General features: G+C 46.8%; 7 non-coding genes and 4 pseudogenes across 7 annotated transcripts; all 11 read left to right on the top strand.

Moving 5' to 3' along the window:
• The first annotated feature begins 25 nt into the window (after nt 1-25).
• On the top strand, nt 26-215 carry LOC141207183 (U2 spliceosomal RNA). The gene has a single exon (XR_012277604.1). It is a non-coding gene; the product is annotated as a U2 spliceosomal RNA (small nuclear RNA).
• A 1115-nt stretch (nt 216-1330) lies between these two features.
• LOC141207703 (U2 spliceosomal RNA) lies at nt 1331-1521 on the top strand. The gene has a single exon (XR_012278031.1). It is a non-coding gene; the product is annotated as a U2 spliceosomal RNA (small nuclear RNA).
• A 1115-nt stretch (nt 1522-2636) lies between these two features.
• Nucleotides 2637-2728, top strand: LOC141207387 (U2 spliceosomal RNA; annotated as a pseudogene).
• A 790-nt stretch (nt 2729-3518) lies between these two features.
• On the top strand, nt 3519-3700 carry LOC141207331 (U2 spliceosomal RNA). The gene has a single exon (XR_012277725.1). It is a non-coding gene; the product is annotated as a U2 spliceosomal RNA (small nuclear RNA).
• Nucleotides 3701-6337: 2637 nt separating this feature from the next.
• On the top strand, nt 6338-6512 carry LOC141207327 (U2 spliceosomal RNA; annotated as a pseudogene).
• Nucleotides 6513-7627: 1115 nt separating this feature from the next.
• LOC141207702 (U2 spliceosomal RNA) lies at nt 7628-7818 on the top strand. The gene has a single exon (XR_012278030.1). It is a non-coding gene; the product is annotated as a U2 spliceosomal RNA (small nuclear RNA).
• A 2637-nt stretch (nt 7819-10455) lies between these two features.
• Nucleotides 10456-10630, top strand: LOC141207326 (U2 spliceosomal RNA; annotated as a pseudogene).
• A 1115-nt stretch (nt 10631-11745) lies between these two features.
• On the top strand, nt 11746-11936 carry LOC141207701 (U2 spliceosomal RNA). The gene has a single exon (XR_012278029.1). It is a non-coding gene; the product is annotated as a U2 spliceosomal RNA (small nuclear RNA).
• A 1115-nt stretch (nt 11937-13051) lies between these two features.
• On the top strand, nt 13052-13242 carry LOC141207699 (U2 spliceosomal RNA). Its single transcript, XR_012278027.1, has one exon. It is a non-coding gene; the product is annotated as a U2 spliceosomal RNA (small nuclear RNA).
• A 6175-nt stretch (nt 13243-19417) lies between these two features.
• Nucleotides 19418-19607, top strand: LOC141207294 (U2 spliceosomal RNA). The gene has a single exon (XR_012277706.1). It is a non-coding gene; the product is annotated as a U2 spliceosomal RNA (small nuclear RNA).
• A 1112-nt stretch (nt 19608-20719) lies between these two features.
• LOC141207350 (U2 spliceosomal RNA) lies at nt 20720-20797 on the top strand (annotated as a pseudogene).
• The last annotated feature ends 4542 nt before the right edge of the window (nt 20798-25339 follow it).

The raw sequence follows: 25339 nt of genomic DNA, 5'->3' as shown, positions 1-25339 counted from the left end.
CCGTAGTTTGAAACCAATTCTGGTTATCGCTTCTCGGCCTTTTGGCTAAGATCAAGTGTAGTATCTGTTCTTATCAGTTTAATATCTGATACGTCCCCTATCTGGGGACTATATATTAAATGGATTTTTGAACAGGGAGATGGAAAAAGAGCTTGCTCTGTCCACTCCACGCATTGACCTGGTATTGCAGTATCTCCAGGACCGGTGCACCCCTTCTTTAATGCAGTTTCTAAAATCAGAAAGAATTGAATTCAATGTTTTTTGTTCATTTTGCTTGTTTGTCGGATTTTGGGATGGACTCTTTGGCTTTGCTTTTCTTCTCCTCATTGGATTTTTCATGTTCAAAGTTGCAGAAGCCAGATTACAAGCTCATTTTGGTTCAACTTCAGCAACTGTGCATTGCATTGCCATGTAATGTGATGCAATGCTATCTTTCTAGCTCTCCCTTTTTACTTCCTTTTGGATAAACAGACATATTAGGCAAGCATTTTGGAGCTTTCACCTAAATAACTACAGGTGGTGAGATAAGCTGCACAATATAATTGACCTTTCAGTATATTGTTACACACACACCATCTATTTAGCAAATGCCCTTGTTATCAACAGCAGCCTTTTAAACTCACCTGAGCTAACAGGTATGTGCGCTGGTTACTCTGCTGCGCTTAAAATTTCTTTTTTGGTTTGCTACAATGCCTTTTCTGAAACGTTGTCTCCTTCTGCTGGAACACTGACTTCTTTCATTTAATGCCTGCAGACTATAAAAGAGAACCCAACCCAAAAAGTTTGGTTGATTAGTCTGTGGCATTCTGTTAAACTGTTGCTTATGGCGGTCTCTGTGAGCTTCTCAGCGACATTCAGCCAGCCAGGTATCCTGCCTGCAGTAGATGGAATGTGGCAATGGAACGCTGGCTGCGCGTGTCATAATAGGCTCTGAGCCTTTATATACCTGTGCACAGCAGCAGCCACCTTCAGTCTGCTGCTGGACAGCCAGCAGCAGCAGCAGCAGGAGAGGTATGTAATCAGGAGCCCTCCTGCTAAGGGTAGACAGCTGCTCGTTCCACCCCACCCCCTGCCTTAATTGGTTCTCCTCCCTTCCAACGGTGTTGAGGCGGGTGGGAACAGCAGGGGGTGAAGGTGCTGTGTTTAAAGAGGTGGAGTTATGCAGATCTAAAACGCGTGGATTGCAGCAGCAGCAAGCCGAAAAGTGCAGGCATGTAAGGGATCTAGAGGTTGACAACATGTCTTCTTAACGGGAGTCCAGGAGCTCATCTCCACAAATGGACTTTTCAGGATCCTTGGGTGGCTCCGTAGTTTGAAACCAATTCTGGTTATCGCTTCTCGGCCTTTTGGCTAAGATCAAGTGTAGTATCTGTTCTTATCAGTTTAATATCTGATACGTCCCCTATCTGGGGACCATATATTAAATGGATTTTTAGAACAGGGAGATGGAAAAAGAGCTTGCTCTGTCCACTCCACGCATTGACCTGGTATTGCAGTATCTCCAGGACCGGTGCACCCCTTCTTTAATGCAGTTTCTAAAATCAGAAAGAATTGAATTCAATGTTTTTTGTTCATTTTGCTTGTTTGTCGGATTTTGGGATGGACTCTTTGGCTTTGCTTTTCTTCTCCTCATTGGATTTTTCATGTTCAAAGTTGCAGAAGCCAGATTACAAGCTCATTTTGGTTCAACTTCAGCAACTGTGCATTGCATTGCCATGTAATGTGATGCAATGCTATCTTTCTAGCTCTCCCTTTTTACTTCCTTTTGGATAAACAGACATATTAGGCAAGCATTTTGGAGCTTTCACCTAAATAACTACAGGTGGTGAGATAAGCTGCACAATATAATTGACCTTTCAGTATATTGTTGCACACACACCATCTATTTAGCAAATGCCCTTGTTATCAACAGCAGCCTTTTAAACTCACCTGAGCTAACAGGTATGTGCGCTGGTTACTCTGCTGCGCTTAAAATTTCTTTTTTGGTTTGCTACAATGCCTTTTCTGAAACGTTGTCTCCTTCTGCTGGAACACTGACTTCTTTCATTTAATGCCTGCAGACTATAAAAGAGAACCCAACCCAAAAAGTTTGGTTGATTAGTCTGTGGCATTCTGTTAAACTGTTGCTTATGGCGGTCTCTGTGAGCTTCTCAGCGACATTCAGCCAGCCAGGTATCCTGCCTGCAGTAGATGGAATGTGGCAATGGAACGCTGGCTGCGCGTGTCATAATAGGCTCTGAGCCTTTATATACCTGTGCACAGCAGCAGCCACCTTAAGTCTGCTGCTGGACAGCCAGCAGCAGCAGCAGCAGGAGAGGTATGTAATCAGGAGCCCTCCTGCTAAGGGTAGACAGCTGCTCGTTCCACCCCACCCCCCGCCTTAATTGGTTCTCCTCCCTTCCAACGGTGTTGAGGCGGGTGGGAACAGCAGGGGGTGAAGGTGCTGTGTTTAAAGAGGTGGAGTTATGCAGATCTAAAACGCGTGGATTGCAGCAGCAGCAAGCCGAAAAGTGCAGGCATGTAAGGGATCTAGAGGTTGACAACATGTCTTCTTAACGGGAGTCCAGGAGCTCATCTCCACAAATGGACTTTTTAGGATCCTTGGGTGGCTCCGTAGTTTGAAACCAATTCTGGTTATCGCTTCTCGGCCTTTTGGCTAAGATCAAGTGTAGTATCTTTCGAAAAGGCGGTTTTGGATGTTGGCCGCCCTAGTAGATTGATACATTATGCACACTGGGGTTTAGGCGCTTGTTAGTACGCCAGGTGGCTAATATAGTCATCTGGTGGAAAGCATGGCCCCCCAGGATCGACGCCATTGGGCCGGGGAAGATCGAAAGCCCGAAGTGTGAAGTGCCCCAGGAGTGGTGACCCTGGGGTGCCTTAACTCACTGGGATTGGGAACCCCACTTGAGTTTATGGCACATTTGCACTAGCACTTCAATATTTCTTTCTTCACACACACCCTTATTCCGGGCCTTCTGGCCTTAGGATGGGGAATTTTTCAATTCCCGGTCGAAGGTCCGGGCAGTATTATACTGTGAAACCTTCACTATTTATTTAAATTTCTTTGTCACTGTGTGTCCACTTATTCACGTGTGTTACGTCCTACTAGGATTTTGTCGGGATGCGGTTCCCTTACGGGTTCCTCTCTTGGCAGGTCTAGGGGGGGAGTGTGTGGCCATCAGGTTCCGCTCCCCCCTGAACCCCCTTGGCTCTCCTCTTTCGGGAGGAGAGCGTTGTTGGCTCCCCTCTTCCGGGAGGGGAGCACAGTCTTTGGCTCCCAGTGCCTTGCTCGGGTGAGAACTCGGGCAGGTGCTGGGGGTAAGATTGGGTCGCCTCTGGCTCCGGCTGGAGGTGGCTATTTGTCCCTGTTCCTCGCTGTGGCCTTCTGGCTCGGAGGGACGGGGAATGGTTTGGGGGACCCTTCTCCTTTTGGAGAGGGTTTCAAGAAGACCAGCATCCTAGTGCACTTTTTTTGTGGCACTTGTCACTTTTTTAAGCGCACTCGGGTTTTGTACACGAATTCGGGCTTTCGACAAAAAAAAAATCTGTTCTTATCAGTTTAATATCTGATACGTCCCCTATCTGGGGACCATATATTAAATGGATTTTTAGAACAGGGAGATGGAAAAAAAGCTTGCTCTGTCCACTCCACGCATTGACCTGGTATTGCAGTATCTCCAGGACCGGTGCACCCCTTCTTTAATGCAGTTTCTAAAATCAGAAAGAATTGAATTCAATGTTTTTTGTTCATTTTGCTTGTTTGTCGGATTTTGGGATGGACTCTTTGGCTTTGCTTTTCTTCTCCTCATTGGATTTTTCATGTTCAAAGTTGCAGAAGCCAGATTACAAGCTCATTTTGGTTCAACTTCAGCAACTGTGCATTGCATTGCCATGTAATGTGATGCAATGCTATCTTTCTAGCTTTCCCTTTTTACTTCCTTTTGGATAAACAGACATATTAGGCAAGCATTTTGGAGCTTTCACCTAAATAACTACAGGTGGTGAGATAAGCTGCACAATATAATTGACCTTTCAGTATATTGTTGCACACACACCATCTATTTAGCAAATGCCCTTGTTATCAACAGCAGCCTTTTAAACTCACCTGAGCTAACAGGTATGTGCGCTGGTTACTCTGCTGCGCTTAAAATTTCTTTTTTGGTTTGCTACAATGCCTTTTCTGAAACGTTGTCTCCTTCTGCTGGAACACTGACTTCTTTCATTTAATGCCTGCAGACTATAAAAGAGAACCCAACCCAAAAAGTTTGGTTGATTAGTCTGTGGCATTCTGTTAAACTGTTGCTTATGGCGGTCTCTGTGAGCTTCTCAGCGACATTCAGCCAGCCAGGTATCCTGCCTGCAGTAGATGGAATGTGGCAATGGAACGCTGGCTGCGCGTGTCATAATAGGCTCTGAGCCTTTATATACCTGTGCACAGCAGCAGCCACCTTCAGTCTGCTGCTGGACAGCCAGCAGCAGCAGCAGCAGGAGAGGTATGTAATCAGGAGCCCTCCTGCTAAGGGTAGACAGCTGCTCGTTCCACCCCACCCCCCGCCTTAATTGGTTCTCCTCCCTTCCAACGGTGTTGAGGCGGGTGGGAACAGCAGGGGGTGAAGGTGCTGTGTTTAAAGAGGTGGAGTTATGCAGATCTAAAACGCGTGGATTGCAGCAGCAGCAAGCCGAAAAGTGCAGGCATGTAAGGGATCTAGAGGTTGACAACATGTCTTCTTAACGGGAGTCCAGGAGCTCATCTCCACAAATGGACTTTTCAGGATCCTTGGGTGGCTCCGTAGTTTGAAACCAATTCTGGTTATCGCTTCTCGGCCTTTTGGCTAAGATCAGGTGTAGTGATCTACCAGTTGCTGCATCTGGTCTGACCTGAGGTGTCTGGGGTACCCGTCCTGTTGGCCTTGGGGGATTGTCCTTGTAACAGATGACTTCACCCCCTTGTTGCTGTGGGCAGGCGGATTAGTCCCCAGACAACGAGGAGTGATCAATACCTTGCAATTCCTTTGTGTTTTGTGGAGGTGACCTTCTGACGTGGAGAAGATGGATCCAGAGATGGGGATGTCGGCTTCAGGAGGCAGTCCACAGGGAGGAATCCCGAAAGCAGAGAGGATTCGTGACGCTCTGCGTTTCTTCGTCACAGAAGAACACAGGAGAGAAAAAGGACTTGGATGGCTGGTGAGAGTACTTTTGGGGCCCCTGGGAGTGGAGAGGAGTAATGTCCTCGCCATTCTGGACTACCCCAAGAAAGGAATATATGATGTATGTTTTGAAACTAAAAGTCCATGCGAGAATGTGGAAAGAACATGGTTTTCTTTGAGCAAAGCAGTGGAATATGAGGGGGTGATTATGACTCCCCATTTTCCTAGGAAGATTAAGACTGTGATTGTGCGGATGGCGTCACCTAAAGTAGAAGTGGAAGATATTAGAACCAGGCTTTTGTTGCAAAGTGCAGCTGCAGAGATTCAAGGGAAGATAAATAATGAGTATGGATTTTGGTCCGGAAAATGGAAGTTCTTAGTAACTTTCAAGGAAAATGAAGCAGGCTCATTATGTCTTTTGTATATGAGCATCAGAATTGGAGGTGTCTGGGGTACAGTCTTTTATGATGGTGTTGAAAGACTCTGTAGGAAGTGTTCTGACAAAGGTCATCATGCTGCAGACTGTAAGAAAATAATTTGCAGAGAATGTAAAGGTGAAGGACATTTGGCCAAAGACTGTACGGAAGAGAAATCATGTAATTTATGCTGGGATACAGATCATAGTTTTAAAGATTGTCCAGGAAGATATAAAAGGGAAGAAAAGAAGGGAAAAGGTAAAAAGAAGGAAAAGAGTACAAGTGAAAAGAAGGAGTCTGGTGCTGAGGAACCCAAGACCACTAAAGAAGAATGGCCTGAAGTGATCAAGAAAGTGAGGAAGTCCTTAGAGCCAGGTAAATTGAAGTTGATGAGATTCAGCATTGAGAAAAATTTTAAGTCTTACCCGAAGAGATTTTGCGAAATGTACAAGATTCCGATGGATATTGCAACACAAGTATTAGAGTTATATGGGGAAAGTGGAAAGCTCCATGAAGATTGGTGGGACATCCTTTTCTACTCAGCTAGTAAAGCTGGGTTTAAGATAGGATAGAGTATTTAATTGTTTTCTTTTGTTATTGTGTTAAAAGATTGAGTTTTTCTTGTGGAAAAGATTTGTTATGTTTGTGTTATATTTATTTATAAATTTTCTTAAAGAAAAATATGTTGAATACGAGTGATGAAGGCGTAGGCGACATTTTTGTTGTCCATGTAAATATGGAAATTTAAATTTATGTCGCGTCTTCTGACGCATTCAATTTAAAAAAAAAAAAATCTGTTCTTATCAGTTTAATATCTGATACGTCCCCTATCTGGGGACCATATATTAAATGGATTTTTAGAACAGGGAGATGGAAAAAGAGCTTGCTCTGTCCACTCCACGCATTGACCTGGTATTGCAGTATCTCCAAGACCGGTGCACCCCTTCTTTAATGCAGTTTCTAAAATCAGAAAGAATTGAATTCAATGTTTTTTGTTCATTTTGCTTGTTTGTCGGATTTTGGGATGGACTCTTTGGCTTTGCTTTTCTTCTCCTCATTGGATTTTTCATGTTCAAAGTTGCAGAAGCCAGATTACAAGCTCATTTTGGTTCAACTTCAGCAACTGTGCATTGCATTGCCATGTAATGTGATGCAATGCTATCTTTCTAGCTCTCGCTTTTTACTTCCTTTTGGATAAACAGACATATTAGGCAAGCATTTTGGAGCTTTCACCTAAATAACTACAGGTGGTGAGATAAGCTGCACAATATAATTGACCTTTCAGTATATTGTTGCACACACACCATCTATTTAGCAAATGCCCTTGTTATCAACAGCAGCCTTTTAAACTCACCTGAGCTAACAGGTATGTGCGCTGGTTACTCTGCTGCGCTTAAAATTTCTTTTTTGGTTTGCTACAATGCCTTTTCTGAAACGTTGTCTCCTTCTGCTGGAACACTGACTTCTTTCATTTAATGCCTGCAGACTATAAAAGAGAACCCAACCCAAAAAGTTTGGTTGATTAGTCTGTGGCATTCTGTTAAACTGTTGCTTATGGCGGTCTCTGTGAGCTTCTCAGCGACATTCAGCCAGCCAGGTATCCTGCCTGCAGTAGATGGAATGTGGCAATGGAACGCTGGCTGCGCGTGTCATAATAGGCTCTGAGCCTTTATATACCTGTGCACAGCAGCAGCCACCTTCAGTCTGCTGCTGGACAGCCAGCAGCAGCAGCAGCAGGAGAGGTATGTAATCAGGAGCCCTCCTGCTAAGGGTAGACAGCTGCTCGTTCCACCCCACCCCCCGCCTTAATTGGTTCTCCTCCCTTCCAACGGTGTTGAGGCGGGTGGGAACAGCAGGGGGTGAAGGTGCTGTGTTTAAAGAGGTGGAGTTATGCAGATCTAAAACGCGTGGATTGCAGCAGCAGCAAGCCGAAAAGTGCAGGCATGTAAGGGATCTAGAGGTTGACAACATGTCTTCTTAACGGGAGTCCAGGAGCTCATCTCCACAAATGGACTTTTCAGGATCCTTGGGTGGCTCCGTAGTTTGAAACCAATTCTGGTTATCGCTTCTCGGCCTTTTGGCTAAGATCAAGTGTAGTATCTGTTCTTATCAGTTTAATATCTGATACGTCCCCTATCTGGGGACCATATATTAAATGGATTTTTAGAACAGGGAGATGGAAAAAGAGCTTGCTCTGTCCACTCCACGCATTGACCTGGTATTGCAGTATCTCCAGGACCGGTGCACCCCTTCTTTAATGCAGTTTCTAAAATCAGAAAGAATTGAATTCAATGTTTTTTGTTCATTTTGCTTGTTTGTCGGATTTTGGGATGGACTCTTTGGCTTTGCTTTTCTTCTCCTCATTGGATTTTTCATGTTCAAAGTTGCAGAAGCCAGATTACAAGCTCATTTTGGTTCAACTTCAGCAACTGTGCATTGCATTGCCATGTAATGTGATGCAATGCTATCTTTCTAGCTCTCCCTTTTTACTTCCTTTTGGATAAACAGACATATTAGGCAAGCATTTTGGAGCTTTCACCTAAATAACTACAGGTGGTGAGATAAGCTGCACAATATAATTGACCTTTCAGTATATTGTTGCACACACACCATCTATTTAGCAAATGCCCTTGTTATCAACAGCAGCCTTTTAAACTCACCTGAGCTAACAGGTATGTGCGCTGGTTACTCTGCTGCGCTTAAAATTTCTTTTTTGGTTTGCTACAATGCCTTTTCTGAAACGTTGTCTCCTTCTGCTGGAACACTGACTTCTTTCATTTAATGCCTGCAGACTATAAAAGAGAACCCAACCCAAAAAGTTTGGTTGATTAGTCTGTGGCATTCTGTTAAACTGTTGCTTATGGCGGTCTCTGTGAGCTTCTCAGCGACATTCAGCCAGCCAGGTATCCTGCCTGCAGTAGATGGAATGTGGCAATGGAACGCTGGCTGCGCGTGTCATAATAGGCTCTGAGCCTTTATATACCTGTGCACAGCAGCAGCCACCTTCAGTCTGCTGCTGGACAGCCAGCAGCAGCAGCAGCAGGAGAGGTATGTAATCAGGAGCCCTCCTGCTAAGGGTAGACAGCTGCTCGTTCCACCCCACCCCCCGCCTTAATTGGTTCTCCTCCCTTCCAACGGTGTTGAGGCGGGTGGGAACAGCAGGGGGTGAAGGTGCTGTGTTTAAAGAGGTGGAGTTATGCAGATCTAAAACGCGTGGATTGCAGCAGCAGCAAGCCGAAAAGTGCAGGCATGTAAGGGATCTAGAGGTTGACAACATGTCTTCTTAACGGGAGTCCAGGAGCTCATCTCCACAAATGGACATTTCAGGATCCTTGGGTGGCTCCGTAGTTTGAAACCAATTCTGGTTATCGCTTCTCGGCCTTTTGGCTAAGATCAGGTGTAGTGATCTACCAGTTGCTGCATCTGGTCTGACCTGAGGTGTCTGGGGTACCCGTCCTGTTGGCCTTGGGGGATTGTCCTTGTAACAGATGACTTCACCCCCTTGTTGCTGTGGGCAGGCGGATTAGTCCCCAGACAACGAGGAGTGATCAATACCTTGCAATTCCTTTGTGTTTTGTGGAGGTGACCTTCTGACGTGGAGAAGATGGATCCAGAGATGGGGATGTCGGCTTCAGGAGGCAGTCCACAGGGAGGAATCCCGAAAGCAGAGAGGATTCGTGACGCTCTGCGTTTCTTCGTCACAGAAGAACACAGGAGAGAAAAAGGACTTGGATGGCTGGTGAGAGTACTTTTGGGGCCCCTGGGAGTGGAGAGGAGTAATGTCCTCGCCATTCTGGACTACCCCAAGAAAGGAATATATGATGTATGTTTTGAAACTAAAAGTCCATGCGAGAATGTGGAAAGAACATGGTTTTCTTTGAGCAAAGCAGTGGAATATGAGGGGGTGATTATGACTCCCCATTTTCCTAGGAAGATTAAGACTGTGATTGTGCGGATGGCGTCACCTAAAGTAGAAGTGGAAGATATTAGAACCAGGCTTTTGTTGCAAAGTGCAGCTGCAGAGATTCAAGGGAAGATAAATAATGAGTATGGATTTTGGTCCGGAAAATGGAAGTTCTTAGTAACTTTCAAGGAAAATGAAGCAGGCTCATTATGTCTTTTGTATATGAGCATCAGAATTGGAGGTGTCTGGGGTACAGTCTTTTATGATGGTGTTGAAAGACTCTGTAGGAAGTGTTCTGACAAAGGTCATCATGCTGCAGACTGTAAGAAAATAATTTGCAGAGAATGTAAAGGTGAAGGACATTTGGCCAAAGACTGTACGGAAGAGAAATCATGTAATTTATGCTGGGATACAGATCATAGTTTTAAAGATTGTCCAGGAAGATATAAAAGGGAAGAAAAGAAGGGAAAAGGTAAAAAGAAGGAAAAGAGTACAAGTGAAAAGAAGGAGTCTGGTGCTGAGGAACCCAAGACCACTAAAGAAGAATGGCCTGAAGTGATCAAGAAAGTGAGGAAGTCCTTAGAGCCAGGTAAATTGAAGTTGATGAGATTCAGCATTGAGAAAAATTTTAAGTCTTACCCGAAGAGATTTTGCGAAATGTACAAGATTCCGATGGATATTGCAACACAAGTATTAGAGTTATATGGGGAAAGTGGAAAGCTCCATGAAGATTGGTGGGACATCCTTTTCTACTCAGCTAGTAAAGCTGGGTTTAAGATAGGATAGAGTATTTAATTGTTTTCTTTTGTTATTGTGTTAAAAGATTGAGTTTTTCTTGTGGAAAAGATTTGTTATGTTTGTGTTATATTTATTTATAAATTTTCTTAAAGAAAAATATGTTGAATACGAGTGATGAAGGCGTAGGCGACATTTTTGTTGTCCATGTAAATATGGAAATTTAAATTTATGTCGCGTCTTCTGACGCATTCAATTTAAAAAAAAAAAAATCTGTTCTTATCAGTTTAATATCTGATACGTCCCCTATCTGGGGACCATATATTAAATGGATTTTTAGAACAGGGAGATGGAAAAAGAGCTTGCTCTGTCCACTCCACGCATTGACCTGGTATTGCAGTATCTCCAAGACCGGTGCACCCCTTCTTTAATGCAGTTTCTAAAATCAGAAAGAATTGAATTCAATGTTTTTTGTTCATTTTGCTTGTTTGTCGGATTTTGGGATGGACTCTTTGGCTTTGCTTTTCTTCTCCTCATTGGATTTTTCATGTTCAAAGTTGCAGAAGCCAGATTACAAGCTCATTTTGGTTCAACTTCAGCAACTGTGCATTGCATTGCCATGTAATGTGATGCAATGCTATCTTTCTAGCTCTCGCTTTTTACTTCCTTTTGGATAAACAGACATATTAGGCAAGCATTTTGGAGCTTTCACCTAAATAACTACAGGTGGTGAGATAAGCTGCACAATATAATTGACCTTTCAGTATATTGTTGCACACACACCATCTATTTAGCAAATGCCCTTGTTATCAACAGCAGCCTTTTAAACTCACCTGAGCTAACAGGTATGTGCGCTGGTTACTCTGCTGCGCTTAAAATTTCTTTTTTGGTTTGCTACAATGCCTTTTCTGAAACGTTGTCTCCTTCTGCTGGAACACTGACTTCTTTCATTTAATGCCTGCAGACTATAAAAGAGAACCCAACCCAAAAAGTTTGGTTGATTAGTCTGTGGCATTCTGTTAAACTGTTGCTTATGGCGGTCTCTGTGAGCTTCTCAGCGACATTCAGCCAGCCAGGTATCCTGCCTGCAGTAGATGGAATGTGGCAATGGAACGCTGGCTGCGCGTGTCATAATAGGCTCTGAGCCTTTATATACCTGTGCACAGCAGCAGCCACCTTCAGTCTGCTGCTGGACAGCCAGCAGCAGCAGCAGCAGGAGAGGTATGTAATCAGGAGCCCTCCTGCTAAGGGTAGACAGCTGCTCGTTCCACCCCACCCCCCGCCTTAATTGGTTCTCCTCCCTTCCAACGGTGTTGAGGCGGGTGGGAACAGCAGGGGGTGAAGGTGCTGTGTTTAAAGAGGTGGAGTTATGCAGATCTAAAACGCGTGGATTGCAGCAGCAGCAAGCCGAAAAGTGCAGGCATGTAAGGGATCTAGAGGTTGACAACATGTCTTCTTAACGGGAGTCCAGGAGCTCATCTCCACAAATGGACTTTTCAGGATCCTTGGGTGGCTCCGTAGTTTGAAACCAATTCTGGTTATCGCTTCTCGGCCTTTTGGCTAAGATCAAGTGTAGTATCTGTTCTTATCAGTTTAATATCTGATACGTCCCCTATCTGGGGACCATATATTAAATGGATTTTTAGAACAGGGAGATGGAAAAAGAGCTTGCTCTGTCCACTCCACGCATTGACCTGGTATTGCAGTATCTCCAGGACCGGTGCACCCCTTCTTTAATGCAGTTTCTAAAATCAGAAAGAATTGAATTCAATGTTTTTTGTTCATTTTGCTTGTTTGTCGGATTTTGGGATGGACTCTTTGGCTTTGCTTTTCTTCTCCTCATTGGATTTTTCATGTTCAAAGTTGCAGAAGCCAGATTACAAGCTCATTTTGGTTCAACTTCAGCAACTGTGCATTGCATTGCCATGTAATGTGATGCAATGCTATCTTTCTAGCTCTCCCTTTTTACTTCCTTTTGGATAAACAGACATATTAGGCAAGCATTTTGGAGCTTTCACCTAAATAACTACAGGTGGTGAGATAAGCTGCACAATATAATTGACCTTTCAGTATATTGTTGCACACACACCATCTATTTAGCAAATGCCCTTGTTATCAACAGCAGCCTTTTAAACTCACCTGAGCTAACAGGTATGTGCGCTGGTTACTCTGCTGCGCTTAAAATTTCTTTTTTGGTTAGCTACAATGCCTTTTCTGAAACGTTGTCTTCTTCTGCTGGAACACTGACTTCTTTCATTTAATGCCTGCAGACTATAAAAGAGAACCCAACCCAAAAAGTTTGGTTGATTAGTCTGTGGCATTCTGTTAAACTGTTGCTTATGGCGGTCTCTGTGAGCTTCTCAGCGACATTCAGCCAGCCAGGTATCCTGCCTGCAGTAGATGGAATGTGGCAATGGAACGCTGGCTGCGCGTGTCATAATAGGCTCTGAGCCTTTATATACCTGTGCACAGCAGCAGCCACCTTCAGTCTGCTGCTGGACAGCCAGCAGCAGCAGCAGCAGGAGAGGTATGTAATCAGGAGCCCTCCTGCTAAGGGTAGACAGCTGCTCGTTCCACCCCACCCCCCACCTTAATTGGTTCTCCTCCCTTCCAACGGTGTTGAGGCGGGTGGGAACAGCAGGGGGTGAAGGTGCTGTGTTTAAAGAGGTGGAGTTATGCAGATCTAAAACGCGTGGATTGCAGCAGCAGCAAGCCGAAAAGTGCAGGCATGTAAGGGATCTAGAGGTTGACAACATGTCTTCTTAACGGGAGTCCAGGAGCTCATCTCCACAAATGGACTTTTCAGGATCCTTGGGTGGCTCCGTAGTTTGAAACCAATTCTGGTTATCGCTTCTCGGCCTTTTGGCTAAGATCAAGTGTAGTATCTGTTCTTATCAGTTTAATATCTGATACGTCCCCTATCTGGGGACCATATATTAAATGGATTTTTAGAACAGGGAGATGGAAAAAGAGCTTGCTCTGTCCACTCCACGCATTGACCTGGTATTGCAGTATCTCCAGGACCGGTGCACCCCTTCTTTAATGCAGTTTCTAAAATCAGAAAGAATTGAATTCAATGTTTTTTGTTCATTTTGCTTGTTTGTCGGATTTTGGGATGGACTCTTTGGCTTTGCTTTTCTTCTCCTCATTGGATTTTTCATGTTCAAAGTTGCAGAAGCCAGATTACAAGCTCATTTTGGTTCAACTTCAGCAACTGTGCATTGCATTGCCATGTAATGTGATGCAATGCTATCTTTCTAGCTCTCCCTTTTTACTTCCTTTTGGATAAACAGACATATTAGGCAAGCATTTTGGAGCTTTCACCTAAATAACTACAGGTGGTGAGATAAGCTGCACAATATAATTGACCTTTCAGTATATTGTTGCACACACACCATCTATTTAGCAAATGCCCTTGTTATCAACAGCAGCCTTTTAAACTCACCTGAGCTAACAGGTATGTGCGCTGGTTACTCTGCTGCGCTTAAAATTTCTTTTTTGGTTTGCTACAATGCCTTTTCTGAAACGTTGTCTCCTTCTGCTGGAACACTGACTTCTTTCATTTAATGCCTGCAGACTATAAAAGAGAACCCAACCCAAAAAGTTTGGTTGATTAGTCTGTGGCATTCTGTTAAACTGTTGCTTATGGCGGTCTCTGTGAGCCTCTCAGCGACATTCAGCCAGCCAGGTATCCTGCCTGCAGTAGATGGAATGTGGCAATGGAACGCTGGCTGCGCGTGTCATAATAGGCTCTGAGCCTTTATATACCTGTGCACAGCAGCAGCCACCTTCAGTCTGCTGCTGGACAGCCAGCAGCAGCAGCAGCAGGAGAGGTATGTAATCAGGAGCCCTCCTGCTAAGGGTAGACAGCTGCTCGTTCCACCCCACCCCCCGCCTTAATTGGTTCTCCTCCCTTCCAACGGTGTTGAGGCGGGTGTGAACAGCAGGGGGTGAAGGTGCTGTGTTTAAAGAGGTGGAGTTATGCAGATCTAAAACGCGTGGATTGCAGCAGCAGCAAGCCGAAAAGTGCAGGCATGTAAGGGATCTAGAGGTTGACAACATGTCTTCTTAACGGGAGTCCAGGAGCTCATCTCCACAAATGGACTTTTCAGGATCCTTGGGTGGCTCCGTAGTTTGAAACCAATTCTGGTTATCGCTTCTCGGCCTTTTGGCACGATCTATCAGGTTTACCTGTGTGGTCTTGCCTGTGAGGTGCTCTTGGTACCCTTTCTCTCGGCCTGGGGGGATCGTTCCTTTTCGGAGGGACTTAACCCCCCTGCTGCTATTGGGAGGAAGGATTAGTCCGGGAGCAACGGGAAGGGATCCCATGAAGGCTTGCGCCTTTCAGAGAGAAGAGTCGGTACGTTCCTGAGTGAAGGATGCCGGCAACGCTCACATATTCATCGGGTGATGCCCGGATGCGGAACACCGTGAGGATTGAAGTTGGAGCAGGATCGAGGACGGAGAAGAATTTGTATTACATCTGCCATAGGATTCTGCTTGGAGTTCTGGAGTTTCGGCGGGAAGACATATTCTGCTTCCAGGACAATGAGTACAAGGGGACTTACACCATCACCTTCAAGAGCCAGGGATGCTGTCACCAACTCGTACAAAAGGTAAATGAGAAAAACTACTTGGATGAATTGGATGGACTAACCTTTTGTCTCTTGTATGCCTATGACGAGATCCCTATCGTGGTGCATTTCCCGAACCCCTTTGTGGAAGCTGCAGACATCTCGACCTACCTTATCCGTTATTGTGACGATCTGAGATACCTGGGCACTGTGAAGAACGCGGTAGGCTTCTGGTGCGGCAAGAGGAGGTACATGGCCCGTCTAAAGAGGGACCCAAGCGGAGTGGGAGGAATGCTACACCCTCCCTCAACATTTGTGATCGGTAAGAGCAGAGGCTACTTATTTTACCCTGGAATGCCGGTATGTTGCAGGAACTGTGGACAAATGGGTCATACCCAAACGTCCTGCACGGGCAGGAAAGTAGACCGCTGCAATAATTGCAGCTGTTACGGACATTTAATGAAGGACTGTCCCGTTGGGAGGAAATGCAATCTTTGTGGTGAGGCGGGGCACATGTTCCGAGGATGCCCCAACAGGACCAGGACCAGGACCTACGCAGAAGCTGCATCTTCTGCAGCTGAGCCGATGCGCCCGCCGGTCTTCACTGGCGGGCCGGCGTCGGAGGGCGGTTCGAAGGGCGAGAAGGCTGGGATGGAGCAGGGAGCCGGAGGCCCCTCTGGGGCGGCCCCTGCATCGAAGTCCCTTAACGATGGGCGGACCTCGCATGGACCGGAGCGGAGGGGTCCTCCTTCTGGGAGGGTATCCTCCGTGTCGATGGTTCCCGATACCGATCCTGTTGGGCTGGAGGGTGGTGCCCCTGTGCGGTTGGCTACAGGGGACCACGCAGCGATGGCCTCAGGATCTTCCAGGGCGATTAGCCAGCCAGATGAGGGGGCTTTGCTTCTAGGTGGTGAACATCAGGGAATCGGTGTTGGTGATCTTATCCTGATGGACCAGTCTCTCCCACTGGAGGAGGTGGAGGAAGAGGAGGACTGTACCAGTGACCTGGTGGAGTCTGCCCCGAAAAAGAGACGGAATGTCGAAGCCCCAGCGTCTCCTGGAATGTGGCTGGGAACCGTGACCTACGAGGGGGCAACCGCCGGCTCACAGAATATCGAGTCGTTTGGGTCCTCTAGCCCGGATGTCCTGGAGCAATTTGACATACAGGGCTTTGAGTCAGGTGTCCTCATGGAAGATCCACCACCCTGACCTATGAATGCCGACATTAAGACTTGTCTCACTGAATGTGAGGTCATTAAAGAGCCCAGTTCGTAGGGCTGCTCTATTCAAGTATTTAGAAACCGCTGACTTTGACATTTGTTTATTACAGGAATGCGGGATACAACATGCACTAAATTATAATGACATCAAGACAGATTGGAGACTGGGGCCCTCCGTCTGGTCTGGCTCCAATGACAACAAGTCAGCGGGGGTGGGCTTCCTCTGTCGTGGGAGAAATATTACTGTAAATGCTGTCACAGAAATAGTACCAGGCAGAGTGGTTTTAGTGCATTTTAAATTTAATGGTTTTACCCTACGTGTAATGAATATTTATGCTCCCCCTGATAAGCAAGAGAGAATTAATTTATTTGGGATATTGCCATTGTACTGTACTGGGTCATCTCCCCTGATCGTAGGGGGTGATTTTAATTGTCTTTGTGCTAGTGAACAACGAGCGGGGGGTGACCCTTTACGCAAATTGGATAAGTCATGTCATCTATTGAAAGATTTTATAACTGATTTTAAATTATGCGATGCGTGGAGGTCACTCCTGCCGACGGACCCTGGTTATACGTGGTCCGGAAGAGGGGTGTCCTCCAGGATCGATTTTATTTTCCTATCAGATGATTTTAACCCTGTAAAATGTGTTTTAACATCAAATATATTTTCTGACCATAAGGGCTTGGAGGTGCATCTAGAATACCGGGATGAACAGAGGGTCAACAGGGGCCTCTGGCGTCTAAGTACTTACCTGCTGGAGGACCCTCTGATTCGACAAGACTTTGGTAAAGCCTATCAAGCCTGGCGGCGACAAAAACCTTCTGATGCCCCTATGGTAACCTGGTGGGAAAATTTGAAAAAAAAAGTCAGAATGTTTTTTATAAAAGCAGGGAGACGTAAAGCTAGAGAGAAAAAAAGATGTTTTAGTGATCTTAACACCAAACTACAAACACTTTTTAAATTCAAAGAGCTAGGGGTGGAGGTGGGAGATGATATTGCTAGCCTAAAAACTGAAATCCAGAACTGCATAGACACAAAGGGGAAAGAGATTATTTTTAACTCTAGAGTGCAGCACTTGGAGGAGGGGGAGAAGTGCTCTCGCTTCTTCTTCAAAAAAGTCATGGATAAAAGAGAAGTGATCACAAATCTAGAGGGTGAAACATCTATGCAGGGAATGTTGAATGCTACTTTTAACTTTTATAAGCATCTTTTTAGTAAAAAGTGTATAGATGAGTCCTTTTTATCTGATGCTCTTAATGATCTCGATTTTAAGTTAAATTTTACAGACCAGGAGTTTTTAGAACGCGATATTGTTTTAGAGGAATTATTTTATGTTTTTAAAAGTTTCTCTAAGGGCAAAGCACCTGGGTGTGATGGACTACCTGTAGAGTTTTATCTTACTTTTTGGGACATTTTAAAAGAGGACCTTTTTATGCTTTTTAAAGAAGTTTTTATTTCTGAACAGTTGCCATTTTCGTGGAGGAGAGGAGTGGTGTCTTTGATATATAAAAAAGGTGATCGCAGTGCTCTAGCGAATTGGAGACCCATAACTCTCCTAAACGTTGATTACAAGGTACTTGCTAAGGTGGTTGCAAACCGGCTCAGGAATGTCATTGCCAAACTAATCCAGCCTGAGCAGGTTTGTAGTGTACCAGGCAGAAGTATTTCAGAGGTTTTAAACGTATTAAGGGATGTAATTTGGTATTCCAGAGACCGGGGTCAAAATGTAGCCCTTTTAGCCCTAGATTTTGAAAAAGCTTTCGATAGAGTCTCTCATAGATTTCTTTTTAGAGTTTTAAAAAGAATGGGTATCCCTAATATGCTTTTAAATTGTATTAAGATTTTATATAAAAATTGTTTTAGTCAAATTTCTCTTAATGGCTTTTTAACAGATGGAGTTCCCCTTGAGTCCGGAGTGAAGCAGGGATGCCCCTTGTCGCCCATCCTGTTCATCTGCGCCATGGAGCCCCTGCTGAGCGCAATAAGAAAAGACAAAGTGATTAGAGGGGTTCCTGTTCCTGGCGGAGGTGGCAGTGATGTGAGAGTCTTTGGCTACATGGATGACGTGACGGTTGTGTGCGTGGACCCTGCTTCCCTCCGGAGGGCGGTGTTGCGCATTGATTTTTTTTCCCAGGCATCCGGTTTTAAACTTAATTTAAATAAATCTGAATGTCTGACTTTGGGATCCTGGGACACCGCCCAACTCCCGCAGCTCACTATAAAACGAGACAATGTAAAAATTCTTGGAGTTGTTTTTAACGAGGAGAATGTGGGAACTCAAAGCTGGGAGAATGTCATAGAAAAAATGTCAAAGAAAATATCATTTTGGGGTTTGAGGTCCCTAACAATGGAGGGGAAAATTTTAATTATAAAATCAGTGTTGTTACCCCTCATACTGTATATAGCTATGGTGTACCCCCCCTCTGATGTTTTAATTAAAAAAATGACTAGGATGATCTTTATGTTTTTATGGAACTCCAAAATGGAAAAATTAAGGCGAGAAATAATGAGGAAGAATAAAATGAACGGCGGAAGGGATGTCCCCGATTTACATATTTATTTGTATTTAAATTATTTCTGCTTTTGTTTCAAACATTTTAATGGTAATAGTGCGCTAAGTTATTTTTTAAAATATACTTGTGGGATGATTTTTAAAAGATGGTTTAAGTTGTCGTTGAATTCCCCTGTTTTACTATGCCCCCCCAAACACCAAGCAATCTTAGAAAAGACTGTTCGATTTTATAGCCTTGGTGATTTTAATATGGACATTTTTAAAGACCGCAAGAAGCTTTTATCTTTTCTGAGGAGGAATGAAGATGTGACCCCCATAGTAAATTTCTCAGAAGAGAGGTCGAAGCAAGTTTGGAAGAATGTCTTCGGGAAATTCTTAGCAAATGGACATAAGGATATCGCATGGATGGTGGTCCACCAGTGCCTCCCCACCAGAGAGTTTCAACACAGGAGAGGCCTGGTGGCCAGAGCAAAATGCCCCAGAGACTCATGTGTTTATGACGAAACCACCTTGCACCTTATGTGGAATTGCCCATTTGCACAGGAACTTTGGCACAAAGTTGGGATTCTTTTAAAATGGACTTGCGGTTTAAGAGATTTTAACCATGAATATGTTTTATATGGCCTTTTTAAATGTCCGACCCCTCAACAGTATTGTATATGTTGGTGTATGATTAACTGTTTTAAAGACGCCCTTTGGAAGGCACGCAATATTTTACTTTTTAAACGTGATGCTATTTCTGTGAAGGATTGTCTTAAAATTGCTTTTAGCCAGATGTATATTTATTACTTGAGGGATGTCAAATGTATTGGGAGAAGGGATGCCAATCGTATATGGGGTTTTTATGGGTGGAATTCTGTGTTTTAATAATGTACTGTTTGTGTTGTTGTTTTTGATTGTAAACCATCTTTTACGCACTTAATAAAATATGTTGAAACCTGATCTGTTCTTATCAGTTTAATATCTGATACGTCCCCTATCTGGGGACCATATATTAAATGGATTTTTAGAACAGGGAGATGGAAAAAGAGCTTGCTCTGTCCACTCCACGCATTGACCTGGTATTGCAGTATCTCCAGGACCGGTGCACCCCTTCTTTAATGCAGTTTCTAAAATCAGAAAGAATTGAATTCAATGTTTTTTGTTCATTTTGCTTGTTTGTCGGATTTTGGGATGGACTCTTTGGCTTTGCTTTTCTTCTCCTCATTGGATTTTTCATGTTCAAAGTTGCAGAAGCCAGATTACAAGCTCATTTTGGTTCAACTTCAGCAACTGTGCATTGCATTGCCATGTAATGTGATGCAATGCTATCTTTCTAGCTCTCCCTTTTTACTTCCTTTTGGATAAACAGACATATTAGGCAAGCATTTTGGAGCTTTCACCTAAATAACTACAGGTGGTGAGATAAGCTGCACAATATAATTGACCTTTCAGTATATTGTTGCACACACACCATCTATTTAGCAAATGCCCTTGTTATCAACAGCAGCCTTTTAAACTCACCTGAGCTAACAGGTATGTGCGCTGGTTACTCTGCTGTGCTTAAAATTTCTTTTTTGGTTTGCTACAATGCCTTTTCTGAAACGTTGTCTCCTTCTGCTGGAACACTGACTTCTTTCATTTAATGCCTGCAGACTATAAAAGAGAACCCAACCCAAAAAGTTTGGTTGATTAGTCTGTGGCATTCTGTTAAACTGTTGCTTATGGCGGTCTCTGTGAGCTTCTCAGCGACATTCAGCCAGCCAGGTATCCTGCCTGCAGTAGATGGAATGTGGCAATGGAACGCTGGCTGCGCGTGTCATAATAGGCTCTGAGCCTTTATATACCTGTGCACAGCAGCAGCCACCTGCAGTCTGCTGCTGGACAGCCAGCAGCAGCAGCAGGAGAGGTATGTAATCAGGAGCCCTCCTGCTAAGGGTAGACAGCTGCTCGTTCCACCCCACCCCCCGCCTTAATTGGTTCTCCTCCCTTCCAACGGTGTTGAGGCGGGTGGGAACAGCAGGGGGTGAAGGTGCTGTGTTTAAAGAGGTGGAGTTATGCAGATCTAAAACGCGTGGATTGCATCAGCAGCAAGCCGAAAAGTGCAGGCATGTAAGGGATCTAGAGGTTGACAACATGTCTTCTTAACGGGAGTCCAGGAGCTCATCTCCACAAATGGACTTTTCAGGATCCTTGGGTGGCTCCGTAGTTTGAAACCAATTCTGGTTATCGCTTCTCGGCCTTTTGGCTAAGATCAAGTGTAGTATCTGTTCTTTTAAGAACACAAGAGCTACGATCTACACTTGACGAGAGCGATCGAACTCGGAAGGAGAAGAGCTTCGGAGCCCAGCTGACATCGGAGAACGAAGGCGGATATCGGTGGGAGGAAGAAGCTCTAAAGAATCCAGAAGAAGACGAAGACTCGGAGAAGAATCGGGCTGTCCTGTGGAATCTTCGAGGAAGAAAATCATCGAGACAAAGACCTTTCGGGGAATTTGTCCAGAACACGACGGGAGAAGAATCTGCATAGCTCCACCCATTCCGGGAAGAGTTCCAGATCCAGCTCCAAGAAGTAACTGCAGGAGGAAAGCCATGGCAAGCGCTGCGAGGAAGGCCGAAAAGAAGAGCCTGGAGCTGGGGACAGCCAGGAGGGCCCAGCCAGGAGCCGATTCTGACCCCAAGGACTCTGCCTCCACGACTGGCCAGCAGAAGGGACCCCAGAAGCCCCGCCACGAAGCTCCAGCCCTGGAGCCATGGATGCGGCAGACGGTGGCCCTGAAGCTGAAGGAAGTGGATGGGAGGGTGCCGGACATGTCCTCGGACGTGTTCTGCCAGAAGATGCTGCTGGATCGAGGCTTCTCCAGGTCGGACACCCTCAGCATCCAGACCTTCTTGACGGGGATCTTCTTCGTCACCTTCGCCACTGTGAACACCTGCAGGAGGTTCTGGGAAATGGTAAGCGCAAAAGGACCGGATAATTCTTTCTCTGCCTTTACAGGTAGCTGCCCTATCCAGAGGGATGAAAGGAGGATCACGGTCTCCATGCGCAACCCGCACACCCCAGGCCAAGACATCTGTACCTTCCTGAGACGCTTCTGTTTGGTTGTGAAGGAACCCTCTCACATCCTGAATGGACTCGGCTTCTGGACAGGTAAGTGGTCGGTGACCGTTAGACTTCACAGGGACCTGGCGTACTCAGACGGACTTCGGCACCTGCCCCCGACATTCTCCCTGGGCAACTCCTACGGCCTCATCTATTACCCGGACATGCCGCGGAACTGCAGGAGATGCGGCAAGAACGGCCACGAGATGAAGGACTGCAAGGAGGATGCCTGCAGGATTTGTCGAGTGACGGGACACAGCTCGAAGGACTGCCCGAAGAAGACGTCCTGCAACCTGTGTGGGCTGGCGGCTCATCTGTACAAGGATTGCCCCAGGCGTGAGAGATCCTGGGCATCGGTGGTTGCGACGACCCCAGCTACGGAGGACAAGGCCCCGACGACCAGGCCTGTGAAGGTCAAGGACGCGACGACCAAGGCCCCAGCGGCCAAGGCCGAGACGACCAAGGCCAAAGCGGTCAAGGAGTCGGTGGCCAAAGCCCCAGCGACGGTCCCAGCAGCTCCGAAGCAGAAGAAAAAGTCAAAGGAGGGTAAGAGTTCTGTCACCCCTCTCTCGATCCCTCCCCCTGCCACCCCCGTCCAATCCCCCCCCACCCCGGCCACCCCTGCTGAGGATTCCACTTCCTCTTCCTCCTTCCCCTACTCCTCAGCAGGTGTCCTTTCCCCTGCCCCGGCAGCCACTCTCCCTCCCCAGACCATGGTAGCGGTGGAATTAACCTTTCCTCCACCCGCCGCTATCTATTCCGAGGAGGATTTTCCCCTTCTTGTCTCCCCAGTTCCAACCCGGGGAAAGAGGAAGGTGGAGGACAGCCCTGCTACTGAATCCTCCAAAAAGAAGATTCTGGATTTCGTAGGCGAAAAGGAGGATACCCTCCCTAAGCCAGAAGAGATGGAGCACATGGTTGAGACCCTGGTGGCCGAGCCAGAAGAGGAGGAACTGGTGGTCGCCGAGATCGAGGCCGCGCTGCTTGACCAGATGGAGGAAGAGGGCCTGCTGGTGATCCCGTCACCAGCAGTCAACACCGACGAGGGACCACCCGACCGGAGTGGTAACTAAGGTGTATTGCCTGCGCTAACTTTTTCTTTTTTCCCTACATGATGGCTAATATTAACTTATTTTCCATTAATGTCAGGAGCATCAAGGACAAGTTCAGACGTCAGACTATTTATGCCTTCCTTACTTCCCAGTTGTGTGATGTTTATATGTTGCAGGAATGTTCCCTTCCCTCCTCTAGGTCCTTCAAACATCTGGCCAGGGAGTGGTCCCACGGTCCATCCTACTGGTCCGGTGGGGGTGACTGCAAGTCTGCGGGGGTCGCAATTCTGATCAGGGGGGGCGCATTCACGCTTGAGTCCGTCCAGGAGCTCATCTGCGGCAGGGCTCTTGTTGTAGATGGCAACTGGGCGGGAGAACCTGTCAGGTTCATCAACGTGTATGCGTCCCCACTGAAGAATGAGCGTCTGGAGCTTTTCCAGACCCTGCGGCTTCAGCTTGCCACCACCAGGACCTTAGTGATGGCCGGGGATTTCAACTGCCCCATCGAGGAGGACGGTCGTAGTTCTGGCACATCTGCCAAGTTGGACATCACGTCCAAGCTGCTCATCGAGATGGTAACCGAGGCCTCTCTTCAGGACGTGGTGGGCTCCATGGGGAGAGGCTCCATGAACTATTCGTGGAGCCGACCCGATGGCTCACTCCGCTCCAGGATTGACTTTGTGTTCACCTCTCGGGCAGTCAGGCAGAGTAGGCACTCGATGGTCTCCTGCTTCTTCTCCGACCACAGAGCCATTCACTTACAAGGTGTCCTCGGCGACGGTTTTCCATCCGGCCCCGGCTCCTGGAAGCTGAATTGTGCTCTGCTGGCTCAGGATGAAGTCGTGGAGGAGCTGAGAGCAGCCTACGCAATGTGGCAGTCCTACAAGGGTAGCTTCCAAACAGTCTCTGATTGGTGGGAATATGTTAAACTTGAGTTTCGCTGTTTCTTTCAGGCCAAGGGTCGACAACAGGCGTGTGAGAAGAGGAGGGACTTCAGAGGGCTGCAGCGCGAGCTGCGGTCGCTGCAGGACCTTCTTCACTGCGGCTGGGACGTGAGGGAGGAGCTGGAGGAGACCAAGAAGAGCCTGAAAAGGCACTTTGAGGAGGAGTCCAAGCGAATCATCTTCCGTTCCAAAGTGGAGAATCTGGAGAAGGGTGAGAAATGTAACTCATTCTTTTTCAGGAAACTTCATGCTGGTCACACGCCCCTGAACGAGCTGCGAGACGAGAGCGGAAACATGCGACGTGGGAAGGAGGACGTGATGAGGGTCGTCAGCGACTTCTACAGCGAACTCTACTCCCACAAGACTACCGACCCCGACGCTGCTGATAAGTTCCTGTCAGGTATCACTAACCATCTTGATCCTGCAGGCACGGCAGCCTTGGACAAACCTCTGATGGTGGGCGAATTGCTCTCTGCCGCTAAATCCTTTAGGACCGGCAGGACCCCGGGCAGTGATGGTCTTCCAGCGGAGCTCTATGTAGCACTGGGAGACCTCATCTGTCCGGACCTGTTGGACCTGTACGAGGAGATGGTGGTGGAGGGTAGAATGCCTCCATCTTTGAGGGAAGGAATGGTCACGATCCTGTACAAGCGGAAGGGAGAGAGGTGCGACCTGAGGAATTGGCGTCCCATCACTCTGCTCAACGTGGACTACAAGATCCTGGCCAAGACGATGGCGACACGACTTAAGACGGTCATCGGACGGATCATCCACCCGGACCAGACCTGCGGCATCCCTGGACGTCGCATCGCAGACAGCCTCGCTCTCGTGCGGGACACGGTCGAGTACATCAAGGTCCGCCGCGCACACGCGGCCCTGGTCTCCTTGGATCAGGAGAAGGCCTTCGACCGGGTTTCCCACGAGTTCATGGGCCGAGCTCTGCACCGGTTAGGTTTGGGTAACATGTTTTGTTCGTATGTCCGTCTGATGTATTTTGATATCCACAGCTCGGTGTTGGTGAACGGCTGGAAGACTGACCCCTTCCCTGTCCTCTCTGGGGTCAGACAAGGCTGCCCTCTATCACCTCTTCTTTTTGTTTGTGTTATAGAACTCTTCGCAGAGGCTATCCGGCAGAATGGAGAGATCAGAGGGATCACCGCACCGGGTCCGGGACGACACGAGGTCAAGTGCTCGCTCTACATGGACGACGTCACCGTCTTCTGCGCTGATCGTGGTTCAGTCGACGACCTCGTCCAGACGTGTGAGAGGTTCGGCCGGGCTTCAGGGGCCAAAGTCAACTGCAGGAAGTCGGAAGCCATGCTCTTCGGGGATTGGCAGCCAGCCTCCTCCGCCCCCTTCCCCTTCAACATTCAACCGGATTTCCTCAAGGTGCTGGGAGTCTGGTTCGGGAAGGAAGGAGCGGCCCTCAAGTCCTGGCAAGAACGCTTGGCCAAGGTGAAGCAACGGATCGGACTCTGGAGCCTCAGACACCTCACTTGTGAGGGTAAGGCACTCATCCTGCGTAATGAGGTCCTGCCCGTCTTGCAGTACACGGCGCAGGCCTGGCCCCCACACGTCACTGTGTGCAGGGCCATTACCAGGACAGTGTTTCACTTTGTCTGGGGATCCAAGATGGACAGAGTCAGGCGGGCCGTCATGTACAAGGAGCCTCGCAAGGGTGGGAAGGGCGTTCCAGATATCCCCACCCTCCTGCGATCCTCTTTTGTGTGTGATTGTGTCCGCCGGACT

Source organism: Phyllobates terribilis, unplaced genomic scaffold (genome assembly GCF_046119375.1).
Source record: "Phyllobates terribilis strain yellow unplaced genomic scaffold, ASM4611937v1 Scaffold_160__1_contigs__length_4322635, whole genome shotgun sequence".
Lineage (NCBI taxonomy): Eukaryota > Metazoa > Chordata > Amphibia > Anura > Dendrobatidae > Phyllobates > Phyllobates terribilis.
This window is presented reverse-complemented; position numbering and strand designations above follow the sequence as displayed.